At 33.6% G+C, this 21,518-nt stretch overlaps 1 protein-coding gene and 1 long non-coding RNA gene across 2 annotated transcripts in view; one reads left to right on the top strand and one right to left on the bottom strand.

Annotated features, from left to right (window-relative positions):
- LOC127838402 (box C/D snoRNA protein 1-like) overlaps nt 1–21,518 on the bottom strand; it is a 380,290-nt gene that overhangs the window by 75,401 nt on the left and 283,371 nt on the right. The window lies entirely within an intron of this gene.
- Nucleotides 13,725–19,992, top strand: LOC127838404 (uncharacterized). The gene is made up of 2 exons (XR_008029800.1): nt 13,725–14,999; nt 15,679–19,992. It is a non-coding gene; the product is annotated as an uncharacterized LOC127838404 (long non-coding RNA).

Raw genomic sequence — 21,518 nt, 5'->3', positions numbered from 1 at the left:
AGCTCGTCGTCAGATGTCCGTGTCGTGCTAAAATCTTTACATCGGCTCTAATATCAAAGTGCTTCCACCTATAACACTGAAACCTCACATGTATATGCGCCGTGATGATTTCTACACGCCACACCCATTTTGGGGTCACTCGGTCAAAGGTCAAGGTCACTAACCTCTAAAAAATTCGTTTAATAAATTTCATTTATTCAAAACTGCACCGCAGCCTAACTTGGCACCCATAATGTGGTGCTCTTGTTTATATATAATTTTAAAAATGTATTAATAACCAGAATAGTTTATGCATGTATAAATAAAAAGATACAGCCATGAACAGTGCGTTTTAATTTTTAATAAATATGCTTTGATTGCGTATATGCAAAACAATGAAGTCCATATATTGTTAACTGATTTTTAAAATGTTGAATGTCACACATTACGTACCAGTCCGTTTATGTACCGACACTTTATGTACCACTATCTGACACTTTATGTACCATATTTATAATATAAAGAGATAACTAATTTAGTATGAATGTGTGTTATTGATGAAATGTATTTTGTGTGATAGTATTTATGAATTTAGACTTATATATTGGCCATAGATTTTATATTTTGTCAGATTGTTTAAGTGTCACTGAGTGTCTTAGTTTAATTTATTAGCCCAAGTACATGTAGTACTTAATAAATGACTTATTAGTCTTACCTGAAATTGAAGTAAATTATAAAAGTTCATTTGTCTCTTATCTTATCCTGACTAAGGATTATAAAGTCTAAAATGTTTGTATTATATTGTATAATTGAAATGTGATACTTTGAAGAGAAGAGAGAATGACCTTAATGTTCAAACTGTAAAAAATCAAATTATTTCCTTCTTTAGACTTTAATCATGTTTAGAGAATGACCTTAATTCATTAGGACTGCTATGAATGAATGGACAATAACACCTATATTTTATGTAGGTGGTACATAAAGTTTCAAAGTACACAAAAGGTCTGGTCCATGTACATAAAGTGTTACACCCTAAAATGTTCATGGTATCAGTGTTTCAATAATGTAGTGTTTCTTATTATGTATTGCTTAGGTTGTTTTGTTTCAAATTTGCATTTATTTTAAAGAATTTTCAGTCATTTTGTGAATTCCATGTTTTTGTAATAAGGTGAAATATGTTTTACATGGCGTCAAATATTAATTCATGGTCGCTATGGTGTAGAGAATGATGTCCGCTGGGCGTGGGTTCGATCAATACTCTGGGAGTTCTCATTATCGTCTCCATGGACAACAAGTTCTGGTGTACCAAGTAGTAGTAGTAGTAGTAGTAGTAGTAGTAGTGGTGGTGGTTGTGGTGGTGGTGGTGGTAGTAGTAGTAGTAGTAGTAGTAGTAGTAGTAGTAGTAGTAGTAGTAGTAGTAGTAGTAGTAGTAGTAGTAGTAGTAGTAGTAGTAGTAGTAGTAGTAGTAGACTAGTAGTAGTAGAAGTAAGATCAGTAGTAGCAGTCGTAGTTGTTGTTCTTGTTGTAGTAGTAGATAATTAATTAATTAGTAGTAGTAGTAGTAAGAGTTGTAATGGTTGTGTTTGTATTTGTATTGAATTCTGATAATAGAACACAATGATGCTGCTGCTAAAGATGATGATGATGAATATGATAATGCTGCTGCTGATTTTGATGATGATTATATGATGGGACTTTGGTATTATAAAATTTGTGAGGTTCAAATACAAAACCTGTTGGATAATAAAACTTCTCATTTTATGACAAAAGAGCTAGATTGTAGAGTAAAAAATAAGTATAAAATTCCCTAATAGGAAAGCTACCATTAAAGGACCATGACTTGTGGGCTTCATCAAAAGCAATGCATGAAACAGTTATATCTCTTTCAAATGCACTCAATATTGCTGTTCCAATTGATATGCTCAGAAATGCTTCTGGATGGGCATACACCAATGAGTACTTTCCTTCAGTTATTTCTTCTAAAGACACATTAACAACACTGTCGCCCTTAGCAGGAATTCCGGACGCTCCCCCGAAGATGTTCCCTCCCCAGACATTTCCCCCATTTTAGTTTTAGTGCTTACATTACCCCCCCCCCCACCCCACAATAAATTTATAATGGTTTGGTTGAAGTATAATCTTGATTTATTATCAAAATGATTTTTTTTGCTTATGTAATCTTATGTAATTAACTTTTAATATGAAGCAGCTTGTTTGTTGTTTTCTTTGGATTAATCATTCATTATTTTTGTTAAACTGTTTAAGGAGTGCAGGTAAATCATTAGTAAGACGTGCATGTTGGTGTACTAGAGGAATACTAGAGGAATACATGGGATATTCTCAAAATCTTACACATGTTATTTTTAATATAATTAAATAGGATCAATTGATGAATTAATTCAGTTTGAGTCAACTTAGGCTGGGTTGTGGAACTATAAGTATTTGTTGTTTTTAATCCAATTAAATAGGGTACTATGTAACTGTCAAAGAAAATATGCATTCATTCGCATATAAGCCAAGTTTTGGATGTCACTGATATTTTCAATTTTACTAGTACCTAATTAAGACTAATTAAAACAGAATTGGACTTTCCTTGCAAAGTATTTATTATTAATAATAAAATAAGCTAATGTAATCAAAACATATTGATATTTTAAAAATTTAACTCAATGATATTAATAATATTTAAATTTGCCCCAAAAAAACTAGGGCAGGTAGATAGGAAGATTTTTTTTTGAAAACCAACAGTGTTGTCAGTGTAAAATATTTGTAAAGCTTCTTCAATTTCAGTTTTACATTTTATGACCTGCAACATATTCTATGCTACTTTATTTTACTATGGTAAGTCATTAAAGTGTTATTTATTTTTCAACTATATAATGTGCTAATCTCATATAATGAATTACTACCCCATTTAAAGATGACACCTAATCTAAATTCATTAATACAATAGTTATAATTGTTTTATTGTAACATACTATTCCACTAAAAAATGACCATCATAGAACATCAATGCTGTGCTTTTACTAAAATTTTCATTGATCTCAATTATTTAAAGAAAAAAAACTATCAGGCATTTATAAAAAAATATATAATTAGGGTGTCAAAATTTAACAAACTGAACAAGTCAATTTGAACTTTTCTTGCAATGCAAATGGAGCCACTTGAAATACCAAATTGTTCTTATACTAGTCGGCAATATAGCTATGACATTATGTCTATTCAATACATGCATCAGACACACCTTCTGAAACTTTTTAAGCGGTTTTGAAAACGCTATTTCATTGCAAACTTTCGTCAATAAAGGATACATGTTGTTGTACAACCGAAAGTGAAAGTACAGTTTAAAAAAAAATGAATAAAGAGCGAAATTGTTGAAAACTTACGAAAATTTGAAATGATACTAACATAAGACCGTAAGACTGAACAAAATTATACTTAACTTTTAAATCATAACATGAAAGTTTACTTATAAAGCAAATTCTTCATTCATCCGCGGACTTCTTTGTGTCGTAGTCATAAATGCCTCCAAATGGAGGTGCGTGATGCGTCTAAGTATAGAGGTGACAATAACGTAGTGACGTCACCATTTATGTATAGAATGGTCATATATAGGGTGAAGGATCACGTGACTTTGTGAAGTTCCGCCTTTTAACTTTAATTGGTTTAACACAACGGTAAGTGATGCTTTATTTCAAATAACTTTTTCAAACGATTTTTCTTCAGAATTAGTGCATAAAGGACAGGTTTTTATGCTGCTTATGGCAATGTGAAATACATCAAAATTACGTTATTGAATAAGCCTGTGTTCTTGTTCAAAATTCGCTTTGTATTACGCGGTTATATGTTTCACGAAACGTGAAATTTTGTCAACGATTTCAGACGTGTTTAAGGTAGCGCACCTCTAATGGGCACATATCCAAATATAATCTAATTAATTATTTTCTTAATCAGCATCATTTCACTGAACTACATGCAAATTTGTAGGTAGGCTTTCCATGCTTTTTAAAAAAATATACCGATTTTTTAAAACCAGTTTATTTTCACCCCTGGGGTATATAAAAGTTCCATAATTCATCCAAATTTCCAAATATGGGCATGCAGTTGGTGTGTACAGATGCTGTAAAGGTGTTTAAAGTTTAAACAAGATGAAATAAGTATTCTTTTACAGACATTTATTTTTTACAAATTTTTATCTATGGAAGAGCGCCATGAAATGTCAGTGATTTCAGCCAAGTAAAAATTGGGTCGGTTAAAAACAAAGTGTCATAAAATTCAAAATAGTATCATTTAAGTCATATTTTAAACTTAGTTTTTATAGAAACACTATATACAGCAAAAATACCAAGAACTAGACAGATTTACCGTTTACTTTTTGAAATAAAAATAAAAATGCAACATGCATGGTTCGTATATTCAACAGTAAATCACCCAATTTCGCCATAACGTTGTTTTAATTTTAATAATTGAAGAATGTGCATAAAAATTGCAACATATTTAACAATAAATATAGCTTATATGCCATAGTAAATCAAATTACGTTAGAAATAAAAATAAAACGCGTCGCAAAAAAGTATACGTCGTCGGCAGGATTCGAACCTGCGCGGGAATATCCCAAAAGATTTCTAGTCTATCGCCTTAACCACTAGGCTACGGCACCTAATAGTAGGCTCTTCAACCTTCGAAGAAATCGCGGGAAATCATTAGAGGTGCACTACCTTAAGTTTGTTTTATTATACCTTAAGATATCAGCACAAACTGCACGAACAACTATCTTTTATATACTAAAGATGTTTTCAAATGTATTTCAATAAATTGAGATATTTGCAAAAATAAAGTTCTTAACGGTGTGATTACATTCTGTCAGGCCCGTGTGTAAAACCCTGAAAAACCCATTGAATCTGCACCCTGATATACTTTTCGTGACACTGGCGTATGAATCTAGTTTATGTTTCTGTGTTATCTCCGTCGAACGAAACTCTTTAGCTTCGCGCCAAGCTTCTAATACACAACGAACATAAACAACAACAGGAAAGTGCCATTACTTTTGTCATGCGTACGTTTTCGTATTTTATCAGTAAGCCAGATGCGGTACTCAAATATTAAATATATTAGTAACGCTTGTAAATAAGTCGAATGCAATAATAAGAAAACAAAAAATGCTGTTTGAAAATGATAAAATCATAACAATGTACCTTAGATGTATATCGTATTATAATAATAACAACAAACAGCACTTGTCTCACATGTATTGAACAGAACATCAAAGTTATTCTTACCTTAATCCTACAATACAAGTACAATCATAGCATCCAGGACAAAAAACTCATTAGACTCAGCACACACAGACCAAAAGGAACGCTATGAATATGCTTATTAAGACAAGCAAGTATCGACAAGCCTGCCACGAAACATATTTCCAGCGATAACTAAGGCAATGTCGTCTATCTCAATAAATAGACTGAGCGTACGCATGCGCGTTTATATAGCGGATATTGACCTTCAATAACTGAAAAACGCTGCCAAAAACCTGGTGTCAGTTTAATTAAATAGCGTACAGCGAATTTAAATCAAAATATGGTTTTATGCGAATACATAATATTTATTTAGTTCATTACTGTTGTTCAATGTGTGAATGTTTGAGATGCTTTTCATTTTATGAACGCTTTGATTATAATATTCGATTGTTTTGAGGCCAACAATTCCGTCGTAACATAAAATCTTCATAACATCTTTAATAGGGCATTATCAAGATTTAGGGCTGACTCACATGTCGTGGTGCATATCGGTTTACTTATCGCTGTGCATATTTATCGTACAATGTTCTCAATACAAGGTTACAATTAAACGAAAACATCGATAAACGGGTTTTTGAATTACCATATTCAATGGATATAAACAATCAATTCAAAGTATTTTTTTAATATTTGGAGGTTTACCGATTCTAAACAATTTTTGAGAGCACGAGACAGACCTCATTCCACATCTTGTATGGCACGCATTGCTTTATACAACAGAACATAATAGTTTATTTTGCCCCCTTGATGCAATCAAAGTACTGGCAGTACTGGTGTGACGATGCTTTTGAAGAGGATGGATATAACACATCAATTTAAGTTTATCTATATCACCACAATTGTGTATGTTGATACGAACATTTGGGTACGATAAAAAATTTGGGAACGAAAATTTTGGGTACGAAAAAAACTTTGTTACGAAAAAGATTTGCGTACGAAACATTTTTGGTACGAAAAAAAGTTTAGGGGTACGGGGAAGTAGTACCCGTGGGTAACTTGACCCATTGAGCGAAACTGTGAGGCGGGTCACATTCTTGTTCATTAAGTATGGCAATACATTCATGATGATTCTCGAAAGTAGGTATGAGCACATAGCCGGACCATGTGAGCTCAATCGTATGAGCACTTGACTATCCGAGTTCGCCCACGAACATATGGATAAGTTAACTAATAGCGAAATGACCTTATACATGTATATGCTGAAATCTAACAATCGAACGAAATATCAAACATGGTATGTACACTTAGGTGGTTGTGTAATTTCTGTTAGAATATCGTATTCAATATGTAAATTTTAAATTATTGTGCCCGCACTTGAGTTTGTTGCCTTGTTTGAGTCTATACGCGCCTAGGCTGCACCCAGTGTGTGTATTTGTGTTTTTCCAAGGTAATGAGTTACGTCCGCGCTGAGGCTGCATAATGTTGGGACCCGGAGTGTGTCCAGCACTCCTACCTAATAAGATTAGATTGACGACAGTTGGGACGAATTTTGAATGATAGCTGCAATTTCCAGCTATTTGTTTTGTATTGAAATACTTTTTAATTTTTTATATGGTCTAATGCTGCGGGGGGGGGGGATGAGATTTTCCGGAAAAAAAACAACTGTCAGGAATGGTGACCACAAAACATACAAAGTATAACATTGTGCCGGGAGCGTGAATCGAACCGGTGTCGTAAAGGTGAAAAAGCGAACGTCCTTACCACTGCGCTAGAGGGACGGACAATGACGCAAAGAAATGTAGTTTGATTTATATATATCATAGCAGTGCAGCGTTTACAATTTGCAGGTTCGAAATCGTTCGCATTCTTCAGTTTTGTGATCACGTAAAAAGTTAATTTTACATGTTTTTATTCGCAATTTATCTACTAAATCGAGAACAAATATTGCAATTTCCAGCTATTTGTTTTGTACTGAAATACTTTTTAATTTTTTTATATGGTCAAATGCTGCGGGGGGGGGGGGTGAGATTTTCCGGTAAAAAAACAACTGTCAGGAATGGTGACCACAAAACATACAAAATATAACATTGCGCCGGGAGCGGGAATCGAACCGGTGTCGTAAAGGTGAAAAAGCGAACGTCCTTACCACTGCGCTAGCGGGACGGACATTAAAGCAGACAAATGTTGTTTTATCTATATATATCATAGCAGTGCAGCGTTTACAATTTGCAGGTTCGAAATCGTTCGCATTCTTTAGTTTTGTGATCACGTAAAAGGTTAATTTTAAATGTTTTTATTCGCAATTTATTTACTAAATCGAGAACAAATATCAAACAAAATAGAGAAAATATATAGTTGTTTCATTGGTCCATAAAAATAAAATGGATGTAAAATTACTAATTTGAAATTTACTTTCTGATACACTTATTGAATCTGTTTCCCCAGGATATGCTGTTCTATTAATATTTACCCTTATCAACACGAACGACAACTCTGCTAGGAGAATGTTATCAATGAAAATCAACGAGCAACCTCCTACGCAGTGGCGAATGCCGAGGGAAGTAACCGAAGAATCGAGTTATCTCAATCGGACTGGCTCGATCTTTTACATAGGTTGCCATTGTGAATTTTTTTTAACTGGTTATCAAACCTTGGACGCTGCTGTTACAGCATCGTCAAAAAGGTTCCATGAGACATTGAAATTAGAAGGCACATGCTACCTTTTGCACCAATATGGCGTTTTGACATACATGTGTATAAAGCTAATGGTAATCAATACACGTATACAATAAAAGTATGCGTTGAAGTAAATACTGAATATAAATCATTATGAATATAAATCAATTTAAATAGGCTGGAAATAAACATGTTTTCGTGAGAATGTCATAAAGATGAGGTTAATGCATAGTAGCGACATTGTATAATAATTGCAACAAATTTTACATTATTATGTACTTGCTTTCTATGTGAACAACATATTTATGTTCTACTGCATACAGATTTATAAGACAGATGTATTAAACGATTTGTGTTTTGTTAGAAGCTTATTGGTATTAATTACAAAGCTTATTGGTATTAAATAAAAAACAAAAAGATATCGAATTTCATTAATAATCTTAAAACTACACATCAATTAACATCATATGTGTCTTATCGAAACGTCCATATTTGTCTTGAAAAAGCCAGTAAACAGATTTTAGTAAGAATTAAGCTTAATGAATGATCTGTAGCAAATGATAAGTTTATTTTAAATGAGACCAAATCATTAAATCTTTTACTAGAATGTTGGTGTTCATTTATTAAACGATAGCATAAGACGAATTTAATTATGAAGTGTATTGCACACACATCGGATATAAACAGTAATACATACGCAGACGTTTTCATTTTTCCCTGGAATTAAACTCATTTATCGTGAATGATATTGTCATATTTTTACTTAAAAGTATAAAGTGACTTTTGAATCGAGAGTATAAACTTACTCCAGGAAATGCGTGAATAATGAAACTCCATTAATAATAGATATAAGAAAATAATGTGTTACCGTTCTCTATTGTTTTATTTAAATAAATCGATTGCCTATACAATTTTGTGAAATATGTACCTCGCAAAAACACGTTGTCTCTAATACAATACTCTCTTTTCAGTTTAATAATACACATAGAACAAGAAACCTATTTACACTTATATCTTGAGGCCAATCTTACATGATGGAATTAGAGTCTGATCGAAAAACAAAAAATATGCAACTGTGATATTTCGGACTTGTCATTTATATATTTCTGTTTTGTTTGCCAGAGGCAGCTGAATATCACGAAACTAACATTGTTGTTCTATATACTGAGTTAGGCAAATTAACTATCATGCAAACGCTATAGTATTCGGAAACATCGCAGAATAGATTGATCAATGTTAAGTCCTAGAAAAGACGTTTTCCTTTCTTCCGGTCTTTAGAGAACATAGCTCTTGGAAATCTGGGTTTGATGTATGTGCTAAAAGTGTCGTCCAAAATTAGCCTGTGCAGTTTGCACAGATTTGATCAGGGATGAAACTTTCCGCCTTAACTGGATTTTTGCCAAGAAGAGACTTCCTTAAACGAACAAGACAACACAAGTAGAACCTGTTGTCCGTGATAAGTCTGTGCGAACTGCACAGGCTTATCTGGAATTACACTTTACACGCATGTATTAAGCACAATTTTTACCAAAGCAAAACTCATATTAATATCCCATTTTGCCCTGAAGTTACACTGCTTCAATTTCTTTATATAAATTCAAATGCTTTCCTTATTAAATGAGCACTATTAACACATACAGTTATAAAATCAATGTTGATTAATATTTTTATGTGCCATGTTTACCACTTTGATTGATGTTTCTTTGAAGCAAATATGATTATTATAAATCATTATGCAATGGTTTAACATTCATTGCAAATATCATTCAATATCAGAAAGTGCAGCTACAGTTTTAAAAGTCGGCACAACTTTCGTCTGCTTAGTTGAATAGACAGGAGTGCCGAGACACACTGCAGGTACACACATATTGCAGCCTTAGGTGTGGAAGGATCTCGTACACTGCGAAATACATATAATTAAAACGTACTTTATTAGCACGAAGTAATACTCTACACGCATATGTGAGATTTAGGCTGTGTTCACCTCATGGAATATAATTGAGTTTTTATTTTTTATCCATGTTTAACGATCAGTAATAACATGAACATGACACGGATAGCTAACAAGACAGTCATGTTAATTAAAAATATACAATACCCTAAAAAGTATATTCCAATGGTAAAGAATAAACACGTTTGTGGGTTAAACCTGTAACGGTTAAATTTTGCTGGTGCAACCTTAAAATGTGGTTTTCACGTAATCTTAGTATTACACATATCTATACGTATGCTTCTCTATTGGCTAAAATTCCACACGATATTCAAATCCCATAGCCCCTAATTTAATCAGGCCTGTTTCTCCCATTTCGTGCCAATTAACATGACGCACGTACATGTCAACTATTGGGCATAAACGTCGTTTCCAAAACTATTTTTGAACATTGAATACACATAAGGTGAAACTTTATTTGCACTAGCGGGATAGAAAACCCAATATAATGAGAAATAAATCTTATTCAAGGGCACGACACACATGTACACAACAAAAGCAAATCAAAGCTCTGAAGGCACTGAATATGTTCGCTATTGCATAATTTAACACGCAATTCGTTTTTCAAAATCAATCGCAAGTTTGAAATGAACACACGCCATTCAACTTTATCAAGTGTGTGTCATAGCGCACGGGTCGAGTTTTGTGTGCACTCTTTACTAGAGTTGCGACACCTTAAGGGTTTCGCGGGATGGAATGAGTGGGAACTAAAAAAATGTGGGTTCGAAAATTTGGGTAAGAAAATGTGGGAACACAAATTTTGGGTACTAAACAAATGTGGGTACGAACATTTTGGTTACGAAAAAAAATGTGGGTACGAAAATTGTGGGTACAATGGGTCAATGTTAAGGTTTTAGCATGGCGGACGCCGGACGGCGAAAAGACACGACACGACACGATGAGCTGGCTATGACAATACCTCAGGTATTCTCCGAAAACAGCCGAGCGCATATGCATAAGTCAGTGAGTAATACTCAACAATACTATTGTCAAGCAAATTTGTCCCCTACCGGCTCCACCATTGTCAGAATTTATTTTATTTTTTTATTTATTGCCATAGAAACCAGAATTTTTGACGTAGGAACAAAATGAAATTACGTGCATAATGTCCTTATTGCCATCTATCCATGTTTCAAGTTTCATGAAAAAATATTAAGAACTTTTCAAGTTATCGCAGGATTCAGAAAAGTGTGACAGACTAACTGACTGACTGACGGACACACAGAGCACAAACCATAAGTCCCCTCCGGTGAAACCGGTAGTGGACTAATAAAAGCTAGTCACTGCGTATAAAATCAGAACCACTGGGCCGAATCTGCTGAAACTTGGCCACATTATAGATTATAGTCCAAACAAGCTACAGAATGAGCATTTTTGGACCTGACGGCGTAAAACATTAACCAATAATGGACAGCACAAAATGGGTCATTTTGTACAAAAAAATGTAAACTTTAAGTGGCATTTAATGACCTTTAGACATCAGAAAGTTGCAAATTTTTAATATTCTGCACACTTCGACTTGTTTTTTTTTAACAAATTTAGAAGCATTTATGCTTGGGATGTATATAAACCCTGTTATTCAGTGCCAAATTTGGCCAAAAATCACAATACAATCCCAAAAATGGCTAAGCAGCAATGCCCTTTAACATTATTCCTTATATTTAATTGTATTGTTTAAAAAAATAACTGTGTATATTTAATCATAATGGCTCTGTATATCACACTTGATAGGCCACTGCTGGGGCCTGAACCCAGAACTCATCTCACATTGTAAGATGCGTTTTTCAATTAAACTACAATGACTGTATCGTGTGAAGTGGAGCCAACATACACCCACATAAGTGAAAAAATCATTCCGTCCATATATTTGTCCTGGGTGTTTTCTGACACATGTGATACATTTGTGTAGATGAATATGACATTGTGTGTCGCAAGGTACCAAGTAAGACAAAATCAGCATTTTTATGTAGGGTCTTCATACGGTAAAATTATTTGTGCCCAAATAATAATAGATGAATGTATATTAGGCTTCAATGTTGCTAATATACTATGACGACTAGTTCATACGATACCATTTTTATTAATATATATGCCAAATTTAATGAAATAGACTTGAAAATGTGTGTCGCCAGATACCAAGTAAGAAAAAAAATCAGCATTTTTATGTAGGGTCTTCACACTGTAAAATTATTTGTGGCCAAATAATAATAGATGAAATCAGCATTTTTATGTAGGGTCTTCACACTGTAAAATTATTTGTGGCCAAATAAAAATAGATGAATGCATATTAGGCTTCAATGTTGCTTATACTATGTCTACTGGTTCATACGATGCCAATTTTATAAATATCTATGCCAAATTTAATGAAATAGACTTGAAAATGTGTGTCGCCAGGTACCAAGTAAGAAAAAAATCAGCATTTTTATGTAGGGTCTTCACACGGTAAAATTATTTGTTCCCAAATAATAATAGATGAATGCATATTAGGCTTCAATGTTGCTTATACTATGAAGACATGTTCATACAATGCCATTTTTATTAATATATATGCCAAATTTAATGAAATAGAATTGAAAATGTGTGTCGCCAGGTACCAATTAAGAAAAAAATCAGCATTTTTATGTAGGGTCTTCACACATGGTAAAATTATTTGTGCCCAAAATAATAATAGATGAATGCATATTAGGCTTCAATGTTGCTTATACTATGACTAATGGTTCATACGATGCCATTTTTATAAATATCTATGCCAAATTTAATGAAATCGACTTGAAAATGTGTGTCGCCAGGTACCAAATAAGAAAAAAAATCAGCATTTTTATGTAGGATCTTCACACGGTAAAATTGTTTGTGCCCAAATAATAATACATGTAGATGAATGCATATTAGGCTTCAATGTTGCTTATACTATGACTACTTGTTCATACGATGCCATTTTTTAAAATATCTATGCCAAATTTAATGAAAAAGACTTGAAAATGTGTGTCGCCAGGTACCAAGTAAGAAAAAAATCAGCATTTTTATGTAGGGTCTTCACACAGTAAAATTATTTGTGCCCAATTAATAATAGATGAATGCATATTAGGCTTCAATGTTGCTTATACTATGACTACTGGTTCATACGATGCCAATTTTATAAATATCTATGCCAAATTTAATGAAATAGACTTGAAAATGTGTGTCGCCAGGTACCAAGTAAGAAAAAAATCAGCATTTTTATGTAGGGTCTTCACACAGTAAAATTATTTGTGCCCAAATAATAATAGATAAATGCATATTAGGCTTCAATGCAGGGTTGGCATATTGACAGGTCAATTGAGTATTGACCGGGCCGGCGGTCAATACCTGGTTAAAACCGGTCAATACTGGTCATTACTGGTCGATTGAAAATTGTAGCATTTAAACATTACAAAGGAGCCATTTTATATAAAATCAATAATTATTCTGTAATTGATAAACTTTTTTCTGAGTTATTTATTTTTAAAAAAATCTATCAAGCTGTAAAAAGTTACTTCTTAATTATTTATGGAAACAGCCTCAAATACATAAGGACTAAGGCAATATCTTTATCTCAGTGTATCACATCTGTTACTAATTAGCCGGATTTTACATAAATTCCAGGTTGATAAACACAACAAGGTAAAGGTACCTTGTAGTCGGTGAGATATAATAATAATACAGTTAGTAAGGCTCGTACCCTGGGTACAGTAAATATACTAAAACGTACGCGGAAATTTTAACACTAAATCGGTTGTTGTCGGCTATTTTGTAAAAATTAATTATGTTTACATTTATGTCAATTTTCTGTTAAATGGCATTTATATTATCAAAACTCATTGTTAATAATATTTTATGCACACATAAAAGATTTTATGTCATTGTACGATTTCTTAATTGTTGAACATTATATTGGTTCAAGCCTTATATTTAATTACTTGTGTATAACCTCAGTGTGGGGTCACATGGGCTCTTTTGACCAATCAAATTCAGTGTTGGCCATTGTGGCCCTTTGTATCCTTTTAGACTAACGAGGAATCCAATATGGTCGAAATTAACAATTACGCTCTTAGGCGATACTTCCAAGGATTAATTTTAATAGGATATGATGCCGTTTCATTCCGTTTATGTGAAGGATTATCTCTCGTTGTACGAAGACTTACACCAATGGTGTTATCCCGTGTGATACTAAGTTTAAAGGGCAGTTGAACGAGTACACATGCTTATCACTATCAGTGCCGTGTGCAGAAAACTTTGCGACGTATACGCAGTCTACCGTGAAAGGTTTCCAAGATGGCGGCGCCCACAGCGTAATTAGCGCATATCGCCAGTCACTTTTTTTATGCTGATCAGCTACACAGTTGTCGCTGCCCTGTATCAGTCATACTGATTCAGTTCAGATAAGTATTCAAATATCGTGTTAACATTTGTGCCTGACTTTAAGTTCTGGCTGTTTAAATTATTATTTTTTCTGCCTTTTTAAGAATGATGATCAATTCGGGTCAGCTCTATATATCTTGTATATTTATTATTGTCTTATTTAATTTAAAGTTCAGCCTGGGCTTATACTTTATGAATATTTACGACACATTTGTATTGTCAGTTTAGCTGGGTTTCCCACTGTCACATTAACAGATGTCTTCACGTTTTTATGAAATAAACAATGAAACACCCTTTCATTTTAGTCTATATTACCATACCTCATTTATATGGTCAACGTGTGTATTTTAAAATTCTTGTGATGTGTTTTGTTGTGCTATTGTTGTTCATGTTTTCTTTATGGCAATTATTTGGTCGTAATATTTTCATTAACATATCCTTGTTAAGTCTGTAACTACTAAAAACTATAAGTAATTTTAATATTCTTAAAAGCTTCATATTCATATATATATATATATATATATCTTATTTGTATGTGGCGTGGTGTGTCTTATAGTCACAATGTAATTTTAACCTTCCAAGTTTTGTCTTGTAGTCACATCTGGTCAGTCTATTTTTGACTTGTAGTCACAATAGTTCACATAAGGTTATACCCAAGGAGTGTCCGTAAAGGTGACCGGTAGCTGCAGAATCCCCCAGCCCGAGCCAGAGAACAGAAATATCCTTTCACGTATCCTTCAGTTAATGAAAAAGCGTGTCTTTATGATGCCAAAAACTTGCTGAAGTTTCTTTCTACATTTTTATTTATCAAACTGTTTTCCATTATTATACTTTCATTAATGCTTCATAAGTGTAATATCTATCAATTTTAATTTTTTTATATCAATTTTATGTACAGGTATATGTTTTGTAAACACATTTTGATTTATATAATTATATACATAGGTGTTTCATCAAATAAGCAAGTTTCAGGTTTCAAGTATTTGTGTATACGTATAACATTTGTGCTCATTATAAGCAAGACATATGTATTTGTAACTATCTAAAACACACTCTAGTGTTATTGTCACTAAAAGCCATGCTCGCTATTTAATATACTATCATTTACCGGTATGTGTCTTTATGCACTTAAGTCATGAACAATGTGAATCATATTCACAATCTTGAACTCGTGGGTTATATACTGTATGAATTATAAAAAAGCGGCTCTTCTTAACATTTGATTATGTTTTCGACTCACAGTATATTTTACAATAGGATTTTGGAGACAATTATTTATAATCTCTTTAGCAATATTAATGTAATTTTTGTTATCTGTCATTATATTTTCAAGATTTTACCAAGTTTAAATCATTTTAATCATCTGTTCTGTATGCTGCTGGTTTTATAATATATGCACGCTGTTAGTTATCATTTCAGGCCATGCCTACCTCTCAACACCGCAATACAAAGGACCTGTCCGCTGGCTGGCACTTCCTGTACAAGTACTACAAAGGGGCGATAAGGCACGTTCCCAGCCCTTCCTTTGAACACTACATTAACCTGCCTACCTCTCAACACCCCAATACAGAGGACCTGTCCGCTGGCTGGCACTTCCTGTACAAGTACTACAATGGGACGATAAGGCACGTTTTCAGCCCTTCCTATCGAACACTACATTAAACCACGAAGGACCAGAACGAACAATTACGGCTAGAAACAGGAAGACTTCACTCTTCAGAACATTGTGTTTTATCTAGTGATCTTCAGTTTTTTAGTTTTATATGTCATACTTATACATTTTTAATGTTATGTCCGATTATAGTTATCAGCTCAGGCTGATACTAATGGTTTAGTTCTCTCCGAAGTAAGTATGTATATGCCTGATTAAAATTTTTTCAGTTTAGTCTGATATTGATGTTATAGTTCTCTACGAAGGAACTATTTTTATGCAGGCCTTGATTATATTTTTCAATATTCGGCCTGATTTTGCTTATACCGTTCAGGCTGATATTGTTGTTATAGTTCTCTACGCAGGAACTATGTTTATGAAGGCCTTGCTTATTCATTTTTCAATATTTGGCCTGATTTTGCTTATACCGTTCAGGCTGATATTGTTATTATAGTTCTCTACGCAGAACTATGTTTATGCAGGCCTTGCTTATTTATTTTTCAATATTTGGCCTGATTTTGCTTATACCGTTCAGGCTGATATTGTTATTATAGTTCTCTACGCAGAACAATATTATAGTTCTCTACGCAGAACTATGTTTATGCAGGCCTTGCTTTTATATTTTCCATTATTCAGCCTGATTTTAGTTATACCGTTCAGGCTGATATGGATGTTATAGTTCTCTACGCAGAACTATTTTTATGCAGGCCTTGCTTATTATTATTTTCCAATATTCAGCCTGAGTTTAGTTGGACCGTTCAGGCCGATATTGATATTTTAGTTCTCTACGCAGAACTATGTTTATGCAGGCCTTGCTTATTATTATTTTCCAATATTCAGCCTGATTTTAGTTGGACTGTTCAGGCCGATATTGATATCTTAGTTCTCTACGAAGGAACTATGTTTATGCAGGCTTTGCTTATTATATTTTACAATATTCAGCCTGATTTTAGTTGGACCGTTCAGGCCGATATTGAGATTTTAGTTCTCTACGAAGGAACTATATTTATTCAGGCTGTGCATATATTTTTCTATATTCAAACTGATTTTCAGTATTCCATTCAGGCTGATATTGATGTTATGGTTCTCTACGAAGGAACTATGTTTTATGCAACCCTCGCTTATATTTTTCAGTATTCTTCCTGATTTTAGTTATTCTGTTCAGGACGATATTGAGGATATAGTTCTCTACGAAGGAACTAAATTTATGCATGATTTTAGTTATTCAGTTCAGTCCATGCTTATATTTTTCAATATTCTGCAGGATTTTAGTTATTCAGTTTAGGCTGATATTAATACTATAGTTCTCTACGAAGGAGCTATTTTACCTAAGTTGGGTACCAGATCAGGTCATGCTTGTACTTCTTACATGTTCCGTCTGATTCAGATATCTGGACATGCCATGCATATATTTATCTTTTAATTTCTGCCCAGTCAGGCATCATTGGGGTTTACACTACCCCTCTAACTAAACTTATTTCTATTTCTTATGACCAAAGTTTTTAACTTATTTTCCCTGTTTTTCTTATTGGTATGTGCCAATTTTACCGTATATGCCAATCTTAACGGGTAGTTATTCTAACAGTTCTAGTGTCAACACATCTTTCCCATTATAAACCTGTGTGTTGGCGTATTATACGTATAAAATTGCCTTCTGCCCGATAATCTTCATCTCCCAAAAGATGCTTCTGGGTCTAAGATTTTGAAGCTACTGTTGGGCATATTAGTTTTTCATATCTCTGAGTTAAAGGGAATGTCGCCCCACAGGGATCTGCCACATCCCTATGTAAATAATCATGCTCCACTAAGTCACACCAAATAAGATCAATACGTTTCCTAGGTTTTGTCCTCGAAAGCCATTACATATATATTTTCCATCATAATCCATTACCCTTTTTACTTTGCTTACTCATAAGCGATAATCGTTAGCCCAGTTCTTTCACGTTTTAAATCACGGGCTTGTTACCCGAGCTGTTCCATATGGTTATTCCCACAGATATTCCTCTGGATTATTGGTATTTGTTGTATCTGTCTCTTTAACTGTCTGCCTGTTTACATCTGCAGCCCAATTGTTTATTAAATTTTGATTGGTCGCTCTTTTTCAAGTACATTCCGAATCTTACTTTTGTCAAGGTTTTTCATATTATGTATATATGTTAACTGACAGTTTATTGTTCTAATGGTCTTTTACTCATTTACTGGTACATGTACTTCATGCCAATGCTGGTTGTCTGTCGGTTCCAAACCACAGCTCCATAGTTGTACTACACAGTACATTATTGCTTTCCCTGTTTATGTGTTACAATTATTAATTTGCTTTTGTTGTGTTGCTTGACTGTTTATGTTTAACCAACAGTTTAACCCCGCAGGTAACCTTTTACCTATTACCAAGGTCTGTTATTAAGGCAATGTTTGTCTTTTTTATCTCATTGTCTGATAGTTTAAGAATGCAGTTCCATTGTTTTACTATATGATTGCTTACTCCTGTATGGGTACATATTTTTACTTTTGTTGTTCTGCTGTACAATCTATGTTTACCTGATAGGTAAAGGGTGCAGATTGTATTTAAAATTTTACCAATACCCTTTATTCAAGCCAATATGTGTTAAATACTTTTCATATGTTGTCTGATGGTTAATGGCAGCCCCTACATTGTTTTACACTGGGTTCATGATATCATACTACTTAACCACTACATTTTAATATTTTGCTTCGTCAGGTTCTTGTACATTTAAGGTTAATCTTATAGTTTAAAGCTGCACATTCATTTTCACCTCTTAACAGGTACCTGTACTTAGTCTTAATTCCAAAATCTGTTGTATACATCTGTTTGGTCATCTTGTTGGTTTAAGGCCGCAGCTCCATTGTATAACATATTATTGTTTACTTTCTTATCGATACAGGTAATTTTTCACCTATAACAAAGGCCTGTAATTAGGGCCATATCTGTTGTATATATCTCCTATGCATGATGGTTTAGGGCCACAGATCCATTGTTTTCCTATATTATTGCCTACTTTTTACAGTTACATCTTTTTTATATTTATTTTCGTTGCTTTGCTTTACAATTTATGTTTACCTGACAGTTTAAGGCTGCAGGTAATTTTTCATCTCTTAATAAGGCTGCTGTTTAAGGCAAGTATCTGTTGCTTATATCTCCTATGTTGTCTGGCGGTTTAGTGCTCCGATCGGGGATTATACTATATTATTGATTGCCTACTCTTTTACCGGTACGTTGTCTTATTTTATGGTGTGTTGCTTTGCCGTACAATTTATGTTTACCTGACAGTTTTAGGCTGCAAGCAAACGTTTCACCTTTTTACAAGGCTGTTTATTAAAGCCATTATTTGTTGGATATATCCCCAATGTTGTATGTCAGTTTAAGGCCGCAGATACATGGTTTTTTCTTCATGATTGCTTACTCCTTTAAGTGTGCATCTTCTTACTTTACTTTTGTTGTTTTGCTGTAAAAGTTATGTTTCCCTGACAGTTAAAGGCTGCAGGTAGTCTTTCACCAGTTTTACTAGTGCTTTTACTTTATACAAATATTGGTTGTTTTATGTCTGACTGGTTAAGGTCGCAGCTCCAATTATTTACATATAGGTCTAAGTCAATTTTGTTGACAATTAGGTTAAGCAGTTCTTATTAACACTGCTTTTTTCTGGCAGTGTTTTTCTTATGGAGCATACACATATTAAGTTATGCTTGTTCTAGTGATCGTTGAACACCAATCCTATTGTTTTCAATTAATTTACTTCACTATGTTTTATAATTTGTTATTAATTAGCAGATGGATGATTTAAGCCTAGGGGCTCTTAACAAATCAAAGCTTATAATGCTTATTTGTCCTTAATTTTCACATTACCTGACCTTAATCGTATGGCTACGTTTATATTCATTCAGGGGCAACTACCCCCTTTTCGAATTGCGGTCCTCTCCCGTACTTCATGGGCGGCGGGGTTCCCGTTCCGGTCCCCTTTGTGGCGTGTTTTTACCACCCATTATGCCTTTCTGGAAAGAATCTGTTCTATTTTTATCTTTTTTATGGCATTTTATAATAAATGCCCGTTTTCAATCAACAATATTGTGTTTGTTCTTTCCTTCAAGTCATACGAGTCCGTCCGGTCTATGACCTTTTCATTACCACCGAGGACAATACATAAATAATATTTTATGCACACATAAAAGATTTTATGTCATTGTACGATTTCTTAATTGTTGAACATTATATTGGTTCAAGCCTTATATTTAATTACTTGTGTATAACCTCAGTGTGGGGTCACATGGGCTCTTTTGACCAATCAAATTCAGTGTTGGCCATTGTGGCCCTTTGTATCCTTTTAGACTAACGAGGAATCCAATATGGTCGAAATTAACAACCCACCTCCACCCCTTCTCCGCCATAAGGTTTTGACTCCCGTACTATGTATGTTTTTACCTGTGTGTAAAACACATTTGTTTCTTATTTTACTGTTATACGCATCAAATATTTTTCTTTTATACTTATTTTGGGCGTGTTTTTCCCGCCGTCATCACATTCAAATTCATGTTTTTGTATGTGTATATACGCGTGGCGTGTTTTTACCACCCATTATGCCTTTCTGGAAAGAATCTGTTCTATTTTTATCTTTTTTATGGCATTTTATAATAAATGCCCGTTATTATTAACAATGAGTTTTGATAATATAAAAAGTCGCGTCATTGTATGACGTCGTCAAGTATAATATTTTCCGCGACATCGCACGTTCACTTTTTACCGTCATAGATTTTTTTAAAGAAACATTATTTGGTTACCAAGGTCCGTTAAATGGGGAACACCATATTCGGTATTTATATTATGTTTTAACAATCAATTAATGCTGTGTAATAAATATTGTTTAAGATATTTCTATATTTATTGAAAATGTTTCAAAATGTTATTTATGAAACATCTTATTCTAATGAGTGTATGCTATTATATTATACTTTGAAAAGCATATCTGTTGTACTATAATCTTATTATTCATTTATTACTGTTAATTTCATTTATTGTAGAGAATCGTCAATGTTACATCTAGTCGCCAATGCTTGTTGTCAGTGTTAGTCTTAAATGCTTGTGATCATTGTCGTCGATGTTAGTCGTCAATCCTTATCGTCATTATACATGAAGGAAATAAAAGCAGAAACAGAGACGTATTCTTGATTACTTGCTTATTCCTACGGCGTCCTCTCAACACTCATACTAAAAAGCATGTTGATGCAGATTTTTTAAAAGAGAAGTTTGTTTAAGGTAAACAATATTGTTTTACGTTAATCGGTAGCATGTTTAACGACATCGGATTTTTGGCGGATATACAACTCGGATACAATCTAATATTTGCGGGTATGTTTAAGTTTATTTACCATACCCAGGGTACATGTAAGTAAAATTAAGAGTACCCGGGGTACATGTACCGGTAAGTAGTACCCGAGCCGAGAATGATCAATCGAGCCTTAGTAAGTGAGTGATGGTGTATGGGATAACATGCACTGAGGGTGTATATTTTTCACGAACAAGTCAATTGAAGGTGTTAGAGATGCATTGATCCATAAGATTTAAAAGGGTAATTAACCACGGGCTTATTAAAAT

Source organism: Dreissena polymorpha, chromosome 7, assembly GCF_020536995.1.
Source record: "Dreissena polymorpha isolate Duluth1 chromosome 7, UMN_Dpol_1.0, whole genome shotgun sequence".
Classification (NCBI taxonomy): Eukaryota; Metazoa; Mollusca; class Bivalvia; order Myida; family Dreissenidae; genus Dreissena; species Dreissena polymorpha.
This window is presented reverse-complemented; position numbering and strand designations above follow the sequence as displayed.